At 44.0% G+C, this 16184-nt stretch overlaps 2 protein-coding genes and 1 pseudogene across 6 annotated transcripts in view; 2 read left to right on the top strand and 1 right to left on the bottom strand.

Annotated features, from left to right (window-relative positions):
- Positions 1-16184, top strand: part of PCGF6 (polycomb group ring finger 6) — a 1082924-nt gene that overhangs the window by 713482 nt on the left and 353258 nt on the right. The gene's annotated exons all lie outside the window — the stretch shown is intronic.
- Positions 1-16184, bottom strand: part of SUFU (SUFU negative regulator of hedgehog signaling) — a 127477-nt gene that overhangs the window by 54486 nt on the left and 56807 nt on the right. The gene's annotated exons all lie outside the window — the stretch shown is intronic.
- On the top strand, positions 8765-9446 carry LOC100738685 (complex I assembly factor TMEM126B, mitochondrial pseudogene; annotated as a pseudogene).

Below are 16184 nucleotides of genomic sequence, written 5' to 3'. Positions count from 1 at the left end.
GCATCTGTGATCTATGCCAAAGCTTGTGGAAACGTGGGATCCTTAACCCACTGGGAGAGGCCAGGGATTGAACCTGCAACCTCATGGAGACTAGTCGGGTTCTTAACCCACTGAGCCACAAAGGGAACTCCCTGATTTATTCTACTTTTTTTTATTTTAAAAAATTATTTATTTATTTTTGTCTTTTTTTTAGGGCCACACCTTTGGCATATGGAAATTCCCAGGTTAGGGGTTGAATCAGAGCTGTAGCTGCCTGCCTACACCACAGCAATGCCAGATACGGGCCGTATCTGGGACCTACACCACAGCTCACAGCAACGCCAGATCCTTAACCTACTGAGTAAGGCCAGGGATGGGATCGGAAACCTCATGGTTCCCAGTCAGATTGTTTCCGCTGCGCAACAATGAGAACTCCCAGAGAGCCAATATTATTATTAAGTCGGGTTCTTAACCCACTGAGCCACAAAAGGAACTCCCTGATTTATTTTACTTTTACATCCACGTTGTTGTGCAACCAATCTCCAGAACTCTTTTTTTTTTTTGCAAACTGAAACTTTGAAGCTATTAAACAACTCCTCATTTTCCCCTCCCCCCAGCCCTTGGAACCACCATTCTAATTTCCATTTCTATGACTTTAACTACTCCGGGTACCACATATAAATGGAATCATACAATCAATATTTGTCTTTTTGTGATGGGCTTACTTCACTTAACACATTCTCAAGGTTCATCCACATTGTAGCATGTGTCCAAATTCCCCTCTTAAGACAATATCATTTTCTACTGTATTTTTCATCCCATTTTGTCTATTCATTCAACTGTTGACAGGTGCTTGGGTTGCTTCCATCTTTGGCTATTGTGAATAATGTAGCTATGACCATGGGTATACAAACATCTCTTTGAGACCTTGCTTTTCTTTCTTTCTTTTTTTTTTTTTCTTTTTGCCATTTCTTGGGCCACTCCCGCGGCATATGGAGGTTCCCAGGCTAGGGGTCCAATCGGAGCTGTAGCCACCGGCCTACACCAGAGCCACAGCAACGCAGGATCCGAGCCGGGTCTGCGACCTACACCACAGCTTACGGCAACGCCAGATCGTTAACCCACTGAGCAAGGGCAGGGATCGGACCCGCAACCTCATGGTTCCTATCGGATTCGTTAACCACTGCGCCACGACGGGAACTCTGAGAACTTGCTTTTCAATTCTTTTGCTATACATCCAGAAATGGAATTGCTCGATCATACAGTAATTCTATGTATAAGTCTTTGAGAAACTGCTGTACTGTTTTCCACAGTGGCTGCAGCATTTTACATTCCTACCAGCAATACATAAAATTTCGTTTCTCTACATTCTTGTCAACACTTATTGTCTTCTGATTTTATTTTATTTTATTTTATTTTATTTATTTTATTTTATTTGTCTTTTCTAGGGCTGCACCTGCGGCATATGGAGGTTCCCAGGCTAGGGGTCCAATTGGAGCTGTAGCTGCTGGCCTACACCACAGCCACAGCAACACGGGATCTGAGCCGTGTCTGCAACCTACACCACAGCTCACAGAAACGCTGTATCCTTAACCCACTGAGCGAGGCCAGAGATCGAACCTGAAACCTCACGGTTCCTAGTCGGATTCGTTAACCACTGTGCCACGAATGGGAACTCCTGATTTTTTTTTTTTTCAGTTGCCATCCTGATGGGTATGAGGCCCAATCAAATGATTCTGAGTTAATTAAAAAGGAGGTTATCTTTGGTGTACTTGACTGAATCGGGTCAAAACCCTTAAAAAAAAAAAAAAAAAAAAAAAAAAAGCACTGTACACACACACACCCCCAGAGACTCTGCACTGCTGGCTTTAAGGAAGCAAGCTGCCTTCAATCCTATAGCCACAAGGAAAGGAATTCTGCCAAGGACCTGAGGGAACTTGGAAGTGATCCCTCCCCAGTAGAGCCTCCGAGTAAGAATGAGCCTGCAACCCCTCTGATATCAGCCTTGTGAGACCCTAAGCAGAGGGCCCAGCAAAGATGTGCCCAGACCACTGACCCAAAGAAACTAATAATAAATGTGTTGTTTTAAACCATTAATTTTGTGATAATCTCTTATAGCACAGAAAACTAACACAAGAAAAATGTCCATTTTGTTTTGTTTTGTTTTGTTTTTTTCCTAAAAGGGCCACACCCACAGTATATGGAAGTTCCCAGGCCAGGGTTCCAATCAGAGCAGTAGCTGCCAGCCTACACCACAGCCACAGCCAACGCCAGATCCTTAACCCACTGAACGAGGCCAGGGATCAAATTCATATCCTCATGGATACTAGTTGGTTTCGTAACCCACTGAGCACAACGGGAACTCATGGTTTCTGTTTTATAATTACATAAAATTTACATGGGTCCAAGTTATAAATCTAAAAACAAAGTATATTCAGAGAAGCCTGGCCTCCCGTCCCTTTTATTCTGTTCCCTCCTTCTCCCTTAGATAACCATTTAAAAAACATGATGGTTTGTCCTTCCATTAAAAAATAAAAAGGAAAACAGGTCTTCTTATGTAAATAATATAATACATACTTTTCTCCACATTGCTTTTTTCTTTTTTCAAGATTGTAATGGCCATAGTTTTATTTTGGTCACAACATTATCACATATTTGATTTTTTTTTTTTTTTGGTTTTTTTTTTTTTTTGCTATTTCTTGGGCTGCTCCTGCGGCATATGGAGGTTCCCAGGCTAGGGGTCGAATCGGAGCCGTAGCCACCGGCCTATGCCAGAGCCACAGCAACTCGGGATCCAAGCCGCGTCTGCAACCTACACCACAACTCATGGCAACGCCGGATCATCAACCCACTGAGCAAGGGCAGGGATCGAACCCGAAACCTCGTGGTTCCTATCGGATTCGTTAACCACTGCGCCACGACGGGAACTCCACATATTTGATTTTATATACCTGAATATTCAGTAAATTTTTAGGCAATATGAAAATGAAAGTTTTTTTTTATTTTTTTTATTTTTTTTATTTTCCCACTGTACAGCAAGGGGGTCAGGTGAAAGTTTTTGTTTTGACTCATTTGTCTGCCTTATTTTTATTTTTTTATTTTTTTTGGCCATGCCTGTGGAAGTTCCCAAGCCGGGGTCAAACCCGTGCCACAGCAGTGACAACACCAGATCCTTAACCCTAGGCCACTAGGGAACTCCTTGCCTGTTGTTTCAAATGACAACTCTGAGGACACTGCACAGGCATTCTTGATGAGACAATTCCACTGATTACCCCCATCAACATTATCATTATTACCACCAACTATTTTGTTGCACAGATAGAATGATGAGTATTCTATTCCCAAATATAACTTCTTCTTCTTTTTTTTTTTTTTTGCCATTTTTTGGGCCGCTCCTGTGGCATATGGAGGTTCCCAGGCTAGGGGTCTAAACAGAGCCAGAGCCACTGGCCTATGCCAGAGCCACAGCAACACGGGATCCGAGCTGCATCTGCAACCTACACCACACCTCACGGCAACGCCAGATCCCTAACCCACTGAGGAAGGCCAGGGATCGAACCCGCAGCCTCATGGTTCCTAGTCGGATTCGTTAACTACTGAGCCACGACAGGAACTTCCATAACTTCTTAATGTATATCGAAATATCTGAAATACAATGGTTGGATTTATACTTTTTTTTTTCTTTTTTGGCCACCCCGTGGCTGAGGGAGTGCCCAGGACAGAGATCAGATCTGAGCCATAGTTGCAACCTACATCACAGCTGCAGCAATGCCAGATCCTTTAACCCACCGCCCTGGGCCAGGGATTGAACCTGCATCCTGGTGCTGCAGAGAGGCTGCCCATCCTATTGTGGTGTAGTGCGAGCTGCTGGGTTTATACCTTTTAAGAGACATCTTGCTAAAAGATTATCTTCTACCTGCATGACCAAGACCATCAATTTATAAACCAGGCTGTACGAATTACAAGAAAGACTGTAGTTAGTGTCTATACTTGACCTTGTGGTAAATGTACTATTTTACAGCCCCAATTAATACCCTCTCTGCATGCATTTTACATGTAATTTGGTAGACTTTTCCCTCTCTGACCTCAGGCTTGGCCAGGGGACTTACTTTGGCCAATGGGACAGCAGCAAACACAAGCAGAGGCCTGACAAAGCACGCACATATTTCCATGTCTTCTCATGGACCCGCTGCTGATGTGAGAAGATGCCTGCAACTAATTATTACAAATACGTAGTTTCAAATATGTTTTAAAAAATGCTTCAATTAGTAGCTATTTGTGAATGTCTTTTCCTATTTTTGTTCGTATGTCTGGGATTCTTAAACGTGAGATTGCTGTATCAAAGGGTAAACAGATATGTATTTTGCTGGACAGTGATATGTTCTCTTCCACAGACAGCATGATTTTGCATCCCACCATGAACATGGTGGAAGTGCCTGTTTCTTCATAGCTTTTTGGCAACAGGGTATGTGATCAAACTTGGATCTCTGCCAAACTGACAAGTGAGAAGTGGTATCTTAGGGTCGTTTACCTTGCATTTTTCTTCTTCTTTTTATTTTTTTGCTTTTTAGGGCTGCACCTGTGGCATATGGAGGTTCCCAGATTATGGGTCAGATCAGAGCTACAGCTGCCAGCCTACACCACAGCTGCAGCAATGCAGGATCCGAAACATGTCTGCGACTTATACCACAGCTCATGGCAACGCCGGATCCTTAACCCACTGAGCAAGGTCAGGGATCGAACCTTCATCCTCATGGATGCTAGTCAGATTCGTTAACCACTGAGCCATTACAGGAACTCTTGCATTTTTCTTCTTTTGAAACAAATATCTTTCATGTGTTTATGGGACACTTGCTTGAAACATCAACTTTTAACCCGGAAAGCTTTTTGGGTGGCCTCATCTCTAGCAACTCCTAAAAAAGACAAATTAATAAAACACTGACTTCTCTTAGCTCTGTCACAGTGAAAATGCCACTCAGCACTGATGGGTTTTCTCCTACCAGTCAGGGGGACAAAGAGTTGCCCCAAATGTATTATGTCTTCATTCAGGGCAGAAACAGAGCCCTGAATGAAAAGTCTCCATGTAATGGTACTTCTCTTTATTTTCTGATACATTTTCCTTTGCTGTGTAACCTTAGACAAATCACTTAACTTCTCTGCATCTGTTTCCTTATGTATCAAAACATAATACTGTCTACCTTGCAGGGTAGGTTTTAGAATCAAATAAGAGAATTAAAAATATGTGAAAATTGCCTTGCGATGGAAATACTGCACAAATTAAATAACTGTTATTCATCTGAAAGATTCTACCACTGGAAAACACAGCCACTGTTTACAAGTAAAAGAACAAAGGCAGAGGGCGCAGTGGGAGGTAAGATGCTGAGCATCTATCCCCTGCCGCAGAGCAGACAGCTTCCTTAGGGAGCAGGATCTAATTTTCAGCTCAGGAAATGAACCCCCCCTTCCATAGTTTATATCAAGAAGCACAGCTACAGTATTTATGGGTGTTCTCAGAGATCACCCAGCTGGGTCAGACTGAGAGGGGCCTGGAACAGAAAGCTCGAAGAGAGGGGAGGAGGCAGACTGTTTGCAGGAAGCCAGACCAGAGCACAGCGGAGCTGTCAGAAGCTGGACTAGAAGAAAACAAGCACGACCTAAGGGGCCTATGGGTTCAGTGGTTTGAGCTCCCACATCACCAACCTAAGACCCGATGCTTAAAGCCTCTCTCCTTACAGCCAGACTCTGACTAGGACAGCTTCCGAGATGGGGGGTCTATTGCTTCCCGAGGTCTAGCCATGTTAGGAGATGCTTCCACATCCAAAGAAGAGCCAACCGCCTTCTAATTCTCTCCTCTGAATAACAAAGAAAAGTCAAATCCCTCTTCCATATGGCAAGACCGCAGATATTTTTAAAACACCTATGTGGGGAGTTCCCGTCGTGGCGCAGTGGTTAACGAATCCGACTAGGAACCATGAGGTTGCGGGTTCGGTCCCTGCCCTTGCTCAGTGGGTTAACAAATTGGCGTTGCCATGAGTTGTGGTGTAGGTTGCAGATGCGGCTCGGATCCAGCGTTGCTGTGGCTCTGGCGTAGGCCGGTGGCTGCAGCTCCTATTCAACCCCTAGCCTGGGAACCTCCATATGCCGCGGGAGCGGCCCAAGAAATAGCAAAAAAAGACAAAATAAATAAATAAATAAAACACCTATGCGGGGTCATAGTTCACCACTGCCCGCACCTCATTCCAAAGGCTTTTCTTCTTCCAGCTAAAATGTTTCCAGTTACCTCACCTTTAAAGCCATTCCTCACAGACCACAGTTTATGGAGCTTTTGCCAGTCTGAAAGCCACCCTTCTCTGGATACACTCTGAGCTGTCAATGCCCCCCATGGAATGTGACAACCCGGAAGGACTGCTGGATTGAGGATGGAACATGATGCAGAAAACTGAGTTCTGAGTATAGGCGTAGAGACCAGACCTCCAGCTGTCCATGAGTCTGCCCGAATACTTCCAAAGTTTCCCACCCATCAGATGTGGGAGAGAACCATTCTGGATGATCTGGTTATTGGAAGAGGCAGCAGTAAATTATGAGTGGTAATAGTTTGGTACGTGGGCCAGACTCCTTGCCAGGATATTTCTTCCTGCGTTGGAGGAAGAAATGTCAGGAGGGTGAGCTTGGAAGTGCGTAGCTGGGCTTTCTGAGATTCACCCCGTATCAAAGAACTCCTTTAACATTAGAATAAAGCCAGCCTTGAAGTTACTAAATACTGGACGATTCCTGTGACTCATTTTGTGGACCTCAGAGGCTACGAAGTGCTTCTTTGGTGCCTGGACTGCCAACTGGCCATGACTACAGGTGAGAGAACATAGTGGCAGTGACGGCCAGGAGCCACCCAGTGTCATAGAATCATCTTCATAGAGGACGGCCATGAAGCAAAATAAGGAGACCTCGTGACCCAGAAATCGCACTTTAGAAATGTATCTGAGATCACAGAACATGGTTGCCAAGACATACATACCCAGATGCTCCTTAGAGAATTGTTTAAAGTGGGGAAAGCTGGAAACTATCCGTAAGTTCATCAAGAAAGGTCTGTTTATACTGGAGGAGTCTGTTATCTTACTATTTGAGATACTGTGATAGAATAAGAAATACGTATTTTGGGTTTTGTCCCTGGCTCTTAGAACTCCTAAAACCTTCATTATTTCTTAAGCAGAATGGTGCTAAAAGCATCTTTTGCTCTTCATCTTTGAACCCAGTTTTTGACACAGGAACTCCTAAATCCCTTGGAATTTCCTGGAGGATAGCAGCATCTTTTGTTCTAATAAGGTGACTCTTGGTGAGATCCTGGATAGCTTCAGAATGGGGGCTAGTCTTTGAAAGAGTCAAGCCATAATTAGAAGCTTGGAACATTCAGCCTCATCCCCACCCTCCAGGAAGGGGAAAGGCTCTGGAAACTGACTTAATAATTGATCATGTATATGTGATAAAGCCTTGATAAGAGAGTATGGGATTGAGAGACCTTCTGGGTTGGTGACCTTGGGGAGGTGCTGGGAGCATGGCACACCTGGAGAAGGCATGTAAGTTCTGGGCCCCTTCCCACATACCATGCTCTGTGCATATCTTCCATCTGGTTGTTCCTGAGTAGCATCCTTTCTATCTTTGTTTTTACTCAGATATAATTGAAATATAACATTACATTAGTTTTGGGTATATAACACAATGGTTCAACATCTGTATATATTACAAAATGATCACATTAAGTCCAGTTAATATCACCCATCACCATACATTGTAACAAAATTTGTTTTTCTTCTGATGAGAACGTTTAATATCTCCTCTTTTAACAACTTTCAAATATACAGTATTATTAACTATAGTTACCATGTTGTATAATATACCCCCATGACTTATTTTTTATTTTTTTGCTTTTAAGGGCCACACCCACGGCATATGGAGGTTCTCAGGCTAGGGGTCCAATTGGAGCTACAGCTGCCGGCCTACACCACAGCTCACGGCAACGCCGGATCCTCAATCTACTGAGTGAGGCCAGGGATCAAATCCGTGTCCTGATGGTTCCTAGTCGGATTCGTTTCCACTGTGCCATGAAGGGAACTCCCTTATTTTATAACTGGAAGTTTGTACCTTCTGACCACCTTGACCCATTTCACCCATTCTTCAAACCCCTGCCTCCAACAGTTACTAATATGTTCTCTGCATCTGTGAGTGGTTTTTTTTGGGGGGTAGGGGGCTGGTTCCATATATAAGTGAGATCCTACCATCTGATATAGTTCTCTTATAATATTCTCAAGATCCACCCATGTTATTGCAAATGGCAAGATTTCTTCCCTTTTTATGGCTGAACAACACTTCACTGTACATATGCACCACATTTTCTTCACTTATTCATCTACCGATGGACACTTAGGTTGCTTCCATGTCGTAAATAATGCTGCAACTGAGTTGTATCCTGTTATAATAAGCCAGTCATCTGAGTTCTGTGAGCTGTTACAGCAAATTATCAAACCCTAGAAGAGGGTCATGGGAATCTCAATTTATAGACAGTTGGTCAGAAGGACAGCTGACAACCTGGGACTTGTGCCTGGTGTCTGAAGTGGGAGCAGTCTTATGAGACTGAGCCCTTACTTGTGGGATCTGATGCTAACTCCAGGTAAAGAGTGTCAGAACTGGGAGCATGCCTTTATTTACTAGATGGGATGCAGCCCAATTCATGAATCATTGAATAGAGCCAGTTAGATCTTTAAAAAAAAAAAAAAAAAAAGGAGTCACCAAAATGTTGGCGCTCAGACGTGAGGTTGGGGCTGACCTGGGGGCTGCAGGTGTGGGGCCGGTGGGAGCTGGGGACGTGCCCAAGGACACCAAGATGCCAACATACACACATGGTCAGTCCAGTCCTTCTTTAGGAGATGCAAAACTCAGAAAACCAAAGGTCATCGAAATTACAGAAAAAAAACTTGACTATCTTAGAAAAGACTTTAACTATATATGGAACAGTGACCTTTGGAACAACAGCTAGTTTCTCTGGAATGTTGGCAAATTTAATTTTCAGACATTGCTTCAAGGTTAAACATGATGGTTTGAAGACATGTGCATCATTGACTATGCTTCCATTTTTGCTACAATAGTTGCTTATAAGCTTCTTGTAACAGATGCTTTGTATTCAGGTAATATAAGCCGGGAAAATTGTGTTCTGAGAAGTTCACTGATTGGCATAGCTTGCCGTGTTTTATATCCCACTGCTTTGGCTTCTTCTGAAAATGGACATCTGGCAATCAAGTATCAAACTGTTCCACTGCCACCCAAAGGAAGGGTTTTACTCCACTGGCTGCTGCTTTGTCACGCAGAGATAAAAGCAATGGTGATTCCCCTCCTCCTTCAGACAATCTTTGGAGTATTTCATGGTCTATAGCATTATGTGATTTTTGAAAAGTACACTTGAGAAAACTGTACATTAAGATTAACCAATAGGAGTTCCTCCTGTGGCTCAGCAGTAATGAACCCAACTAGTATCATGAGGAGCGGGTTCAACCCATGGCCTCGCTCAGTGGGTTAAGGATCTGGCGTTGCTGTGGCTGTGGTGTAGGCTGGCAGCTGAAGCTCTGATTTGACCCCTGGCCTGGGAACTTTCCAAGAATGAATGGATTCTCTATCAGCAGACTGGGCATTTTTATGCTAAGGACTCAGGCATTGCTGAAAGAGTTAGAAGTAGTTCTGGACAGTTTCTGTTCCTTTTTTCTGGCATTCAGCAGGTACTCAATAAATATTCAGTAAGTGAAAAAAAAGAGGATGAAGAACTGAACTGAATAGTAGGACACCTAGTTGGGGGTCTGCAGAAAATTGGAGAGTTGCTTAGAGTGGAAAAACCCACACAACTAGTCACATAAGTAGAGTAATAAGAGGAAAATAGTGCATTTTCCTTTCACTATCATAAAATGGAACACTGTACAACCTTTACAAACACAGCTACTGATCGCTATGCACTTAGAAAGACTGTGACATAATGCTAGTGAAGAAAACATGCTGGAGTTCCTGTCATGGTGCAATGGAAACGAATCTGAGTAGGAACCATGAGGTTGCAGGTTCAATTCCTGGCCTCGCTCAGTGGGTTAAGGATCTGGTGTTGCCAGGAGCTCTGGTGTAGGTCGCAGATGCGGCTCAGATCTGACATTGCTGGGGCTGTGGGGTAGGACAGCAGCTGTAGCTCCTATTGGACCCCTGGCCTGGGAACCTCCACATGCTGCAGGTGCAGCCCTAAAAGGCAAAAAAAAAAAAAAAGAAAAGAAAGAAAAAAAGAAAGCATGCTAATATATACAGTATTGTCAATAAAACTGTAATTCTTTTTATGTGAAGAGACATCTCTCTAGAATGATGTCACCAAATATTAAGAGTGGATGTCTCAGGGGCTGAGATTTGATACTGTTTACTTCTCATTTTCTTTTTTAAAAAATTTATTTATTTATTTTTCTTTTTTGGTTGCCCCATGGCACATGGAGTTCCCGAGCCAGGATCAGATCCACGTCACAGTTGTGATCTATGCTGCAGCTGTGGCAACGCTGGATCTTTAACCCACTGTGCCAGGCCAGGGAGTGAACCTTCATCCTAGCGCTGTAGAGACACTGCTGACAGCGCTGGGACAAAGGTTCATTTTTCAGTTTCGATTATATTTTTCATTTTCTATTATATCCTTAGTTAAATTACAAAGTAATATAGGCTTTTTATTATTTTTTCATTTTCGATTATATTTTTCATTTTTGATTATATCTTTAATTAAATTACAAAGTAATAGAGATTTTTATTATATTTTTCATTTTCAATTATATTTTTCATTTTTGATTATATCCTTAATTAGACTACAAAGTAATATAGGCTTTTTTTTAATTCTTTTTTTTCCCATTTTTTTTATTACTCAAATGAATTTATCACATCTGTAGTTGTATAATGATCATAACAATCTGATTTCATAGGATTTCCATCCCACAGTAATATAGGCACATCCCCCAGTAATATAGGCTTTTTATAAGAAATTCAAACAACAGACAAGTGTATAAACTGAAAAATGAAACACTCTTTTCTTATATATATATCATCAAATTAATACTTTTTTCATATTTTTTAAAGTAAAAATGCATGCCCACTCTACCCATGGTTGTGACTTACTTTTTTCACATTTTCCACATTGCTTACATTTTTTAAAAACATTTTTTCAACTGGAAAAACAATAACGTTATTTTTTGTTTGGAGGAATAAAAGTGCCTTAGCCAAGACAGATAACAATGCATGTGTGACCTGAGTGGCCCAGTAAAGAGAGGCATAGGACAATGGCCTTCTGTGTTCGGGTCACCAGGCTGGCCAGTGCAGGTGGGGACCCAGATATGCCCAGTCAGCCCAGGAAGTTGATAAGTGTCCTGTTCTCCCTAAAGCTTCAAACCCAAAGAGGAACTGTTACAGCTAGGAGCGGGGCTCAGGAAACCACAGACACTGGATTGCACCTGTCCCAGAAACACCCGCCCTGTGCCAGTGCAGTGTCCCGGGTTGCAGCTTCCACTGGGCCAAGCTGGACAAGGCTGAGGACAGCCACTGACTGCCGTTTTGGAGGCCCCATGCCAGTTTGCCAGCAAAACAACCATGCCCTAGGTTTGCTGCAACCTCTCCTGAAAAAGCACCCAAGTTCTTTTCTCTTTTCGTCCTATGATTCCAGTTTCAATTGTCATGTGCCTGGAGAAGGGCTCTGCAAGGAGTCAGAAATACTTCTGGAACATTATCAGAGCTGCACAGGGAAGAACAGGCCAGTTGCCTGGTCCCTGAGTCCTGGAGAGAAACCAAACAAGCCTGTCACACGTCTCTCTGAAAGTCAAGAAGACAGGCCTGACTATGGAGACCCAATGCCAGAGGGGCCAGAGCAGAGCTGTGTCTGGCTTAGGAGAAGCATTTATTTCCCACAGAGAGAGCTATTAAAAAATTGAGCAAGGGAGTTCCTGTTGTGGCACAGCAGTAACGAACCCGACCAGGATCCATGGGGACATAGGTTTGATCCCTGGCCTCGCTCAGTGGGTTAAGGATCTGGCATTGGAGCTGTGATGTAGGCTGGTAGCTACAATTCTGATTTGACTCCTAGTCTGAGAACTTCCATATGCTGCAGTTTCAGCCCCAAAAAGCAAAAGGAAGGAAGGAAGGAAGGAAGGAAGGAAGGGAAAAGAAAGAAAGAAAGAAAAGAAAGAAAGAGAGAAAGAGGAGTTCCCGTGGTGGCACAGTGGTTAACGAATCCAACTAGGAACCATGAGGTTGCGGGTTCGGTCCCTGCCCTTGCTCAGTGGGTTAACGATCTGGCCTTGCCGTGAGCTGTGGTGTAGGTTCCCGTGTTGCTGTGGCTGTGGCGTAGGCCAGCAGCTACAGCTCCGATTCGACCGCTAGCCTGGGAACCTCCATGTGCCGTGGGAGCGGCCCAAGAAATAGCAAAAAGACAAAAAACAAAAAACAAAAAAAAAAAAAAGGAAGGAAGGAAGAAAGAAAGGAAGAAAGGAAGGAAGGAAGAAAGAAACTGTAAGAAATAGCAAGTCAAAGCTATTCCAGTAATTGCAGAAGGAAGCACAACCTAGGGTGGTGACTTGTCCCATGGTTCTGGCCTGGGACTGCTTCTCAGGGTTCACGTTCTGTTCTCTGGGAAGTTCTTTGAAAAATTTAGTCATAGTTATCCTTTTGGTCCTTCTTTTCTGATAATAAAATTCATGTTTGTGCAGAAAATTCTAAACTGGCAGAAAGGCACCAAAAGGAAAATGTCAGTGACTCATAACCCCAATGACCAAAGATGGGCTTTGTGGTTATCTTCATGTGTCGCCTCCAGGTGTCTATGCGGATGGCTACATACTGTTAACAGGATTAGGACCCAGTTCTATTTAGAGATATAATATCCTGCTTTTTTTTTTTTTTTTCTTTTAAGCCTATTTCCTTTTTTTCTGCAAGTGCTTCTTCCTCTTCTTTTTTTTTTTTTTTTGGTCCTTTTGCCATTTCTTGGGCTGCTCCCTCGGCATATGGAGGGTCCCAGGCTAGGGGTTGAATCAGAGCTGCAGCCACTGGGCTACACCACAGCCATAGCAACACGGGATCTGGCCGAGTCTGCAACCTACACCACAGCTCATGGCAATGCCGGATCCTTAACCCACTGAGCGAGGCCAGGGATTGAACCTGTGTCCTCATGGATGCTAGTTGAGTTTGTTAACTTCTGAGCCATGACAGGAACTCCCTGCAAGTGCTTCTTAAATGACAACATAAAAAATATTAATTGCTTCCGTGTATTAGGCCCGGTGCTGTCCTAGGGACACTCACATTATTATGAAGTAGATATCCTGATTACTCCATTTCACAAATGAAGCAGCCAAGTCTTTTTTTCTTTTTTTTTTTTTTTTTGTCTTTTTAGGGCAGCACCAGCAGCATATGGAGGTTCCCAGCCTAGGGGTGGAATCAGAGCTGTGGCCACTGGCCTACGCCACATCAATGCCAGATCCAAGCTATGTCTGTGACCTACACCATAGCTCACCACAATGCCGGATCCTTAACCCACTGCATGAGGCCAGGGCCAGGGATCGAACCTGTGTCTTCATGGATGCTAGTCAGATTCATCTCCACTGAGCCATGACAGGAACTCCCAAGATGTTCAGTTTTGACCCAAATGCCACAGGTCCTACAGGTCCCACATGGCCCAAGTGGCAGCCTATCTCTAGGGCTCCTGCCCCGATTAGTGCTTTTCTCCAGCCTTCTTCATTGAACGTTTTATCATGAGCCATTTCCAGTCACCAAACGGGCTTTATCTCCTATAAAGGTGCTGGGTCTACTCCTAACTCTTCGGCTGCTCTATTTACCAGAGGCCTTCACTGCTCCCTGCAGGGAGCATCCTTGAAATGCAGGTGCTAGAGACAAAGCAGCCACATTCTGCTGAAGAGCCAACCAAATAAGACTCAACAGGGGGCCAGAAAAGAGAACTAGGCTGAGAACTAATGTCCTAGCTTAACAGCTGTTATCAAATAACTCCTTTCCACAAAGAAGCTCAGAGCCTTTCATGCAGTTCTCCAAGTAAATACAGACTCGTGGAAGATAAAGGAATTTGCCTCAAATCGTGCAGCAGCTCAGTAGGAAATGCATTCCCCCCTCCCCCAACAAAGCTCTAGGTGCTGTGATCCTTCTGTCATGGACCAGGGCACAGGCCCCAGCTAAGGCGATTCATTTCAGAGGACCTCTGGATCTATCACACAGACAAAGACAGCCACCTCTCCACTTGGGTAGTTATCAGAAGTGGAAAATGCTCTCTAAGTCAGAAGTCGGCTGACTTTTCCAGTGAAAGGCCAGCTATCAAATATTTTAGGCTTTGAGGGACATAGAGTCTCTGATACAACTATTCAACTCTGCTGCTGCAGCACAGACACAAAAAGCCTAGATAACATGTAACTCGTGTGTCTGTGGTCCAATAAAATTTTATTTGCAAAAACAGGTGTCTATCAGGATTTGACCTGCAGGCTGTACTTCACCAACTTCTGTTTTTTGGATTTGAGTCGTCCCTCAAAAAAACTCTATAGAGTTAGATATTGGATAGGTGATAATTTACATGCAAACCACTTAAATTTTAGGCCAGAAGATCATTTCTGAGGGGCTGATCTGTTTTACTGCAGTGGAGTAGAAACACAATCTCTCAACCATTAATCTAAAATCTTAGGAAAGCGCCGAGAAATCAGAGATTGTTGTGCCTTATGGTTGGTCAGTATTAGTAACAGATGAAAGGGAAAATATTTTACAGATCCATAGCAACTAGAAAAGGGGATAAATCAGGCTGAGGGAAAGAAAATGTCAGGAAAAGCAAAAGGAGTATAAGGAAGAAAAATGATATTAATATAACCAGGCAGCTCCATTTGGCTTCAGTTAAGCTGACTGGGGCAATGGAACCAGGAAACAAGAGAGCTCGACAGCTCTCATTGGTAATGATGGAGCATCTCTTCTCAGAATACTCTACTTGAGGCCACGATATTAAGATCGCACACACTTGGGACATCTAGAGAGAAGCAGGCCAGGTAAGCCGCTGATGAGAAACGGAACTGCAGCCTAGCAACATCTCACACCTGGGGACACGTTCTAAATGCCTCATTCAATCTTTCTGACTTCCCTCACTCACCTGCAGAGCAGGGATGAGGAATTGAGGCCCGACCTACCTCCTGGATCTGGAAGAAGAGAGCCCTCTGGTGGGTTGTTGGGCACAGGTATGAAGAGGCTGCTGACACCCCTGAGAGAGAGAGAGAGATGTCTGCTCCCTGGGCTGGAGAGCCTTCGCAGAGGCAGGCCGGGGCGGGGGCGGGGGGGGGGAATTATTTCGAATTAAGTAAGATCCCCAGGATCAGAACGCAGCTCTCCAAGTACTGCCACGGCCCCAGCACTTTCTGGGGAACAGCCACGCTAATGATGCAGGCAGAAAATCTCAAAACACTTCAGATCCAAACACGTCTTAATTTATTTTTTTTTAAAGTATTTTCAGGAGTTCCCGTCGTGGCGCAGTGGTTAACGAATCCGACTAGGAACCATGAGGTCGAGGGTTTGGTCCCTGCCCTTGCTCAGTGGGTTAACGATCCGGCGTTGCCGTGAGCTGTGGTGTAGGTCGCAGACGCGGCTCGGATCCCGCGTTGCTGTGGCTCTGGCGTAGGCCGGTGGCTACAGCTCCGATTCAACCCCTAGCCTGGGAACCTCCATATGCCGCGGGAGCGGCCCAAGAGATAGCAACAACAACAACAACAACAACAAAAGACAAAAGACAAAAAGACAAAAAAGAAAAAAAAAAAAAAAAAATTAAAAAAAAAAAAAAAAAAAAAAAAATAAAGTATTTTCACTCCCCAAATTGGTCATGTTCCCTTCTTCCTTAAAATGCATTCGGAGCTCTCCACTGCCCTTAGAATCATGCCCAGGCTTTTCATCTCAACTTTGAGTCCAAGTGCAAGTGCAAAGCCCAGCACCTTCCCATGCCTGCGCAGCCTCCGGCTTTTCCTGAGCCCTTTCTTCTACCTCCCTCCCTCCCTCCCTCCAGTTCCTCATTTTCCTCAAGCTCTTTCTCTCCTCAGGGACCTACACATGCTGTCCCCTCTGCTGAAAAGTCTCGTTGCCTTTCAGTTCTGTCCTTGCTGACTCCACAATCTAAAAGGAGTCCACCGCCTTACTCTTTT

Source organism: Sus scrofa, chromosome 14 (assembly GCF_054392235.1).
Source record: "Sus scrofa isolate SSC_HxYL_T2T_F1_AM1 chromosome 14, Sscrofa_HxYL_maternal_Yorkshire_Landrace_v2.0, whole genome shotgun sequence".
In the NCBI taxonomy this organism is placed as follows: domain Eukaryota; kingdom Metazoa; phylum Chordata; class Mammalia; order Artiodactyla; family Suidae; genus Sus; species Sus scrofa.
The sequence above is the reverse complement of the archived record's forward strand: the minus strand, read 5'-3'. Positions and strand labels throughout refer to the sequence as shown.